This window comes from Heliangelus exortis, chromosome 17, assembly GCF_036169615.1.
Source record: "Heliangelus exortis chromosome 17, bHelExo1.hap1, whole genome shotgun sequence".
Taxonomy (NCBI): Eukaryota; Metazoa; Chordata; class Aves; order Apodiformes; family Trochilidae; genus Heliangelus; species Heliangelus exortis.
In genome coordinates this window covers 5,151,794-5,158,344 of record NC_092438.1, presented here as the reverse complement: position 1 = coordinate 5,158,344, position 6,551 = coordinate 5,151,794, and positions in this window count along the sequence as shown.

Sequence of the window (6,551 nt, the reverse complement as noted above, 5' to 3'; positions counted from 1 at the left end):
GAGCACATCTCCAGACAACGGTAATATCACTGTTCTTGCTTAGAGAAATCAGTACTGAAGCTCTTCCAGATGAGATTTTTTTCAGGTGTCACTTCACCAGCCACTTCTTGTACCTTCACATAATTCTGCAACAGTGATTACAGTAGACTTGGCAGAGCTGAATTGTAAAAACTTTCTGATAACCAACAGGGGAACCATCAGCCATTGCTGATCCCTGAAGTACTCTGCATAGTGCTGTATGGAGCTGTGCAATGTTAATGATTGCGGGCTACTGAAAACTAGGGACATGTAGCTCTGCTTAGCAATATATGTAGACAGGCAAGCTCCAAAAGCAGCAAAAAGCACTTAACAAGAAAATGATTGGAGGAGAGAGTGGCCACAGGACAGCAAAAGCATCCAGCAGTACCACAACTGATGGAGGTAAGCCAGTAACCATAGCAGCCCCGAGCTCTGTGTGCAAAATCTTTGGTTAACATTTAATCAGCTCAGCCCATCACTGCATCTGCAGTGCAGAAGTGTCACAAGCTGCCTGGATGCAGGGCTGGATCAGAACTCCCTCAGGACAGAGCTGCAGCACAGTCCTTCCGAGAGGCTGAGGAGTGTCAGGGTGTTTAGGTCCCTGTGCTTCTCTGCAGTGTACACAAATGAATGCAACTGAAGCAAATAAAACCCCAGAGTCCATTTTCATGTTTACCTTGCTTTCCTGTATGGCGTGTTTGGAAATGCTCGCTGGTTCCACACAGCCAGTGCTGCGTAGGAACATGAGGGGTCACGTACACATTTCTGGCACCGTGTCAGGCTCGAGGAGAGCCAAAGCTGAGACAGTTATAGGTGGAGCTGTCTGAGATAGCTGCAAGTACAAGTTTCACAGACTTCTCTCAGAACATTGCCTGCAGGGCACAGATGTGATATGAGGGGACGAATACACTCCTGTCTTTGTTGCATGTTTGTAATAACATGACTGGTTTTGTTTCTGAAGCTGAGCTTTTAAAACAACGTAGCTCTTCCTCCTACACTGCTATAACTGCACTATAGCCTATGAAGAAGATGTTTAGATTGAGCCCTACCATGTCAGATGCTCATTCAATAAACACTTTCCCTTCTTGTGTGTGAAGGCAAAGGACCAAGCAAGAATCTGTAGGCCACAAGTTGCAGGAGCTGTTGCAGGGTGCCTGTGACCTGGGCAATCAGCAGCACAGGGGATGGCTCTTGTGACACTAATTGTCAAGCCTTGTTGAGCGTGTGGGTCTGCACTGCTCAGTGCTCACCGTGTCACTGCAGCTCCCTGCTCCTGTGCCTCCTCTGCTTGGGTGTAAAATAATTGTGATGGATCTTTAGACTCTGGAGAGTAGGGACACACAGTGCTCGTTGTCCCACTACCTTCCTGGCCACACTTTGCTCATTGCCCTCTGACCTGAAGATTATTTTCATTGCTAGTTTTTGGTTTTCACTTTTTTTTTTAAACCTGTTTTTCTTGTGCTGAATTTTCTTATGAATATTTGCTTCACAACATGAAATTTCCCAGCAGAAGACAGCCTCTGCCTTGTTTTTGTTTTTTTTTTTTCTTCAATTTTTTCCACTTTAAAGATTCTGTTCAATATTGCAGGCTTCAGTGATAGTAAACCAGTAAATACCTTTAGGAAAAAAGAAAACAAACCCCAAACTAAAATAAAAACAAGCAAAACTGATCAGGAGACTCATTTGTATGGAATCAGTCTGCTGTGCATTAAATGCACCAGATCAGTGTGGGTATAAGCTTGAATTTCTTTGCATTGGCATCCAGTGAAGGACTACCTTGGTGTTTATAAATCCCGAGAAAAAATCCAAACAAAAGTTCAAACCACTGTGTTGTCTCCTGTACTTATTTGTCTAATATAGATACAGGATTGTTATCTGTGTTTTTTAAAAATAAAAATGTAAGAGATCAAAGGACATCATAGGAAAGACTGGATAAATATTTATGGATTCCAGTTGAAAAATAACTAGAGCTATTAAGTCCAAGTAATTAGGAAGGTCTTCCCTTCACCAAATAATACAGTCTGACCCGTATTATATTCTCCTGACAAAGTTTTAATACAAAGTTTGGTTTCTAGCATGGTTTTTAGCAGGCCAGAGGGCAGAGATAGATCTGAACTGGTAATGCAAGTAATAAGGAGCTAGCAGTTATTTTATGCTTGAGGAGACCCCATGTGTTCTTACATGATGTGGAATCGTAATTCAGTGATCCTGAAATTTCTACTAATGTTTAAAACTTCAAAGCAATTTGCATTGGAATTGGATTTGCTATCTTATATTCTCTGGAAACTGAAATTCTTTATTGCACAGTATAACATTAGTCATTTGTTATTTATTAATTTTTTCGCTGTTGGAATTATTTCTGCCTTTACTGTAAGAATTTAATCCCTTGGTTTAAAAAGGAATCCTGTAGTCTGCTTGGGCTGAATTATCAAGCACTGGGACAGGCTCCTCAGAGAGGGGCTGTGAAGTCTCTGTAAGACACAGCCTTGACTGGCCATGACACTGAGCAATGTGCTCAGGTTGACTCTGCTTTGAGCAAGGGAATAGCTGGACTAGATGAACTCCAGAGGTCCCTTCCAGCATCAGCTGTGGTGTGATTCTGTGAAATCAGTGTTGCTGAACCAGCTGCAGAGTGAAGACCTGAGGGTTTGACTGCAACTTCATGTCTTCAGATTAAATATTTGAGGTCGAAGTTGGTGCATTACTTTACCCAAGACAGTAGTTACTTACTAAACTTTTGACATATATTCTTCATTTGATTTGGAATTTCTTACTACATTAGTGCTACCTGTGTGTGGTGTAAGTAAATACAGAACTGGATGTTTCTTGAGTTCTGGAAAAAACAGAAATGCCAAAATGCACCACTAAGAAAGTGTGTGTGTGTGTGTGTGTGTGTGTGTGTGTAAGCAGGTGACAAGATGTGCCTCCCATGCTATATTCCTCTTCATAAAATTAAAATACAATATTAGTTTGAAAGAGTGCAATTGTGAAACTATATTATCAAACTATAAAGATATTTAAATAGAAATCCCCAAATGTAGCACTTCTTTGTCTCCATAGTTATTGTTCCTTGTCTCCTGTTATTCACACCTTAATAACCTGTGCTGAAAACAGATGCCACAAATTACCCATTGAGTAGCTACACTGAAAACTCATATGAGCAGCATCATATCTATTACCTGGGGACACCATCAGTAAATTCTGTGTGATGTGGCATTCATTCTGCACATGGCAAATTCTACTTTCTAGCTGTGATTTTAGATAAATAAAAATAAAAGGAATAAATTACTAGTAGATCTGGGTAAAATGAGCTACCTGAATCATAGTCAGTAAGCTTGTGGTACTGATCTGGAATTATTGTTAGTGAAGAGACTTGGATCCATTGTTTTCTTCCTCTGTTTGGAGGTTGAGTCCATAGACTTTTATGAGATATAGTTTAGATAATGTTAGGAAATAGCTTGTCTGGAACTAAAATTATCTCATTGTTTGAAACAGGCAGAGGCAGGTTTTGGTCTTTTCTGCCTTACTCTATTGCTATAAAACTGATTTTATCTTTCATGGATTATGGAACTGTGTGTTAAGGTTCAGGTTTTATACATGGAAATACAATGGATCTGGCTTCCTGATGTCTGTGGCTGCATGCGAGTACAATAATTAATGATCTATGTCATAAGAGATCTATGTAAAAAGCTGAAAAATGCTCTGTTGGTGTGGGTTTATTGTAGAAGATTCTCAAGTTTATCTCAGTGACTATCTTTATGATTGTTAGAAATGTGTTTCCTTTGACGTATTCTGTCACAACTGGGATTAACTGCATTCTGGTGGTGGAGTGAAGAATTCATTTATGCAGTAAATCAGTAGCAGAACAAGACTACAATCTAGATTTTCTGCATTATTTATCTACCTTGACTTCTATGAAGCAAATGGTGTCTTATCTGCAGCCTTTTCATATTTTTATAGATTTATAGCCCAAGTCTATGGAAGTCTCATCTTTTTTTTTTTTTTTTTTTTTTTTTTTTGAGAGCCTAAAGAAAGCTGTTTATTTCTAAAAAGATGAAGTACACAACTAGCAAATTGAAATGTGCAACATTCATGAGTGCCACTAATAAATGACAAGCATTTTCTTTGCATGTTCTTTATTTTCCCACTAGGACTGCATACTATTATTCTCTAGTAAGTTACAGTTCAAGATGATTTTTGTACAGCATATATTTTTGCAATATTTAGTAAAAAAATATTCCTCCTAATGGTAGCTGAATCAGAGTGAATTACTGTTCTTAGGCAAAGTGATGCTCTCAAAGAAGTGCTAACTTTCCTAGGTTTGGACAGTCACTTAGTAGGAATTCACATTGTTCAAACAAGTTCAGTGTTGTTTTCATTGACAATGTACCAAGTGAGAGCTCCACCCAAAAGCAGAGTTGAGGTCTTGAAGAGAACATTGCTGAACAAAGGCACAGTCAGGAAGGAGCTGGAATTTGTGATGTTCAGAACTATTGTTCAGCCCCACCAGCTCCATCCTGAAGCCCCTATATTATCAAACTCAGGGCTTTGATTCAGGCTTTTTACTGATGTTGATTGTTTTCAGACAAGAATATTTTAATTTTTTTTTCCTGTCAAGAACTGTTAAAAGAATTCATCTCTTAGAAGTGCCTCCCTTTTCTGCTGTATATTTTTTAATTGAGTTCTTGGCGTGAGAAGGGTAGAAACTATTTCTAGCTATTAGAGTAGCTGTGTGAACTGGGAATGCCTCCAACCTCTGGAAACAAATCTGAAGGGTTCAAGAAGATCTGAATTTCCAAATAATTTTTACTTCTTTGCTTGGTCAGCTGTCAGTATTTTATAAATAGGGTGGGACTATTGTCAATATTTAACAGCTCAACACAAATATTATTCTTCATACACTGTAAAAATAGTATATTAAATGCAAATCAAGTGCTTTAATCTATGGTTTTGTAGTAACAGAAGTGATAAAATCTCCCTTGCCTCCATACAAAGGAGGCGTAGAGAGGGAGGAAAATCTTACCAGTGGTAAGAGTCTTCCCTGCTGGGGAACAAACCAGTGAGATTTCTCACTCCTCCCATCTAAGGTCATGTGCCAGGCAGGAAGGCTGTGATAGAATTTTGTTGTGAAGTGTTTGAATAAGAAGCAGCAAGGCATGGCAGGTATGACTGTGACTTCAAATCAACTTCCTAGTGAATTCTTCAGTAACTCCTCCTATCTGCAAGGGCATATCACCAGGATTCCTCAAATGCTTTGCACTCATATATTGCAATGCAAATACAAATTAGTTCGGGAACTTCCTTTATATTCAGAGAAATTCCTCCCCAAAAGCCACCATTTGGCATCAGAGAGCAGCCTGTGCTCTCCACAGTCAGGTGCGACACAACTATGGCATTATCCTCACATAGAAAACCAAGATAGAGAGTAGTCACTGTGAGTATCAGAAATGGGACTGGATGTCACTTCCCAATCCTGTGGCCTAAAATTTTTTTCCCATTATTTTAAATCTTTAGCAATATATGGCTATGCAAATGGTTCGACACAATAGGCAGGAGCTATTCCTTTTTTAATTGAAGGAAACTGAGTGTAAAATAGTGCAGTCACAGCCGTGCTCAGTGAAAGCTGCTGGTGAACTCCCCAGGAAGGGCCAGCCCTGCTCAGCCCAACGCTGGTACTTTTGTTGGTGTGATTAAGCCACCACCCACACAAAACAAAGGATATGGAACAGTGCCAGTTTATTCAGGAGGCTTTCAAACCTAGCAGTGTTTTAGAATTGGCTTTGGTCCTGTGTAAACTGTGTTTTGTGTGTTCCTAGAAGTGCCCTGTAGAGAGGACCCTGAGGTAGCAGGAAGCAGCTCAGCAGTAACCTAGTTCGCTGGTTACTCTGTAAATAAATGAACGTAAGTAAATTCAGGAAAGAACACAAACAACAGTAAAACATCGTTGCTCTGTTTCCAAAACAGACTGCTTTACCATTACTTAAATCTAGTTCTTCTTGAAATCCTTTACTAAGATTACTGCACTGTTACTGAGTTTCAATTGTCATCCAGAAAAGTCAGATCTGAAAGCCCATTCCATCCTCTCCACCACACACCGAGAGCCAGAAAGCTGAGCAGTCTTGATTTACAGACTGAGGGCCAATTTCTGAGCACTTGAAGCACATCATGTTCCTGTACACTGGTTCTGTTCCCACTTTGTCTTAACTTTCTCATTAGTCACAGCAGAGCAATGCTTCTATCTTTGCTCACAAACTCCTTTGAGATCTAATGATAGTACATATTTTAAATACTTATGACCTTTCAGAGAGGCAAAAATCACATCAGTCACAAATAGCTTACAAAAATAGATTAATTTTCTTCATACTTAATTGTATGAAAAATCAAATTTAAAAGAAAAAGGTAGAGATGGGAAGATCACTTCTCAATGAACAGTCTACATGTGTTCCTGAGGTGTTTGCACTGAAATTGCCCTTCAGCTTCTGTAAATCAAGTTTGTTCAAATTCCTCTAATTCCAAACACCAAATCAAGTGTT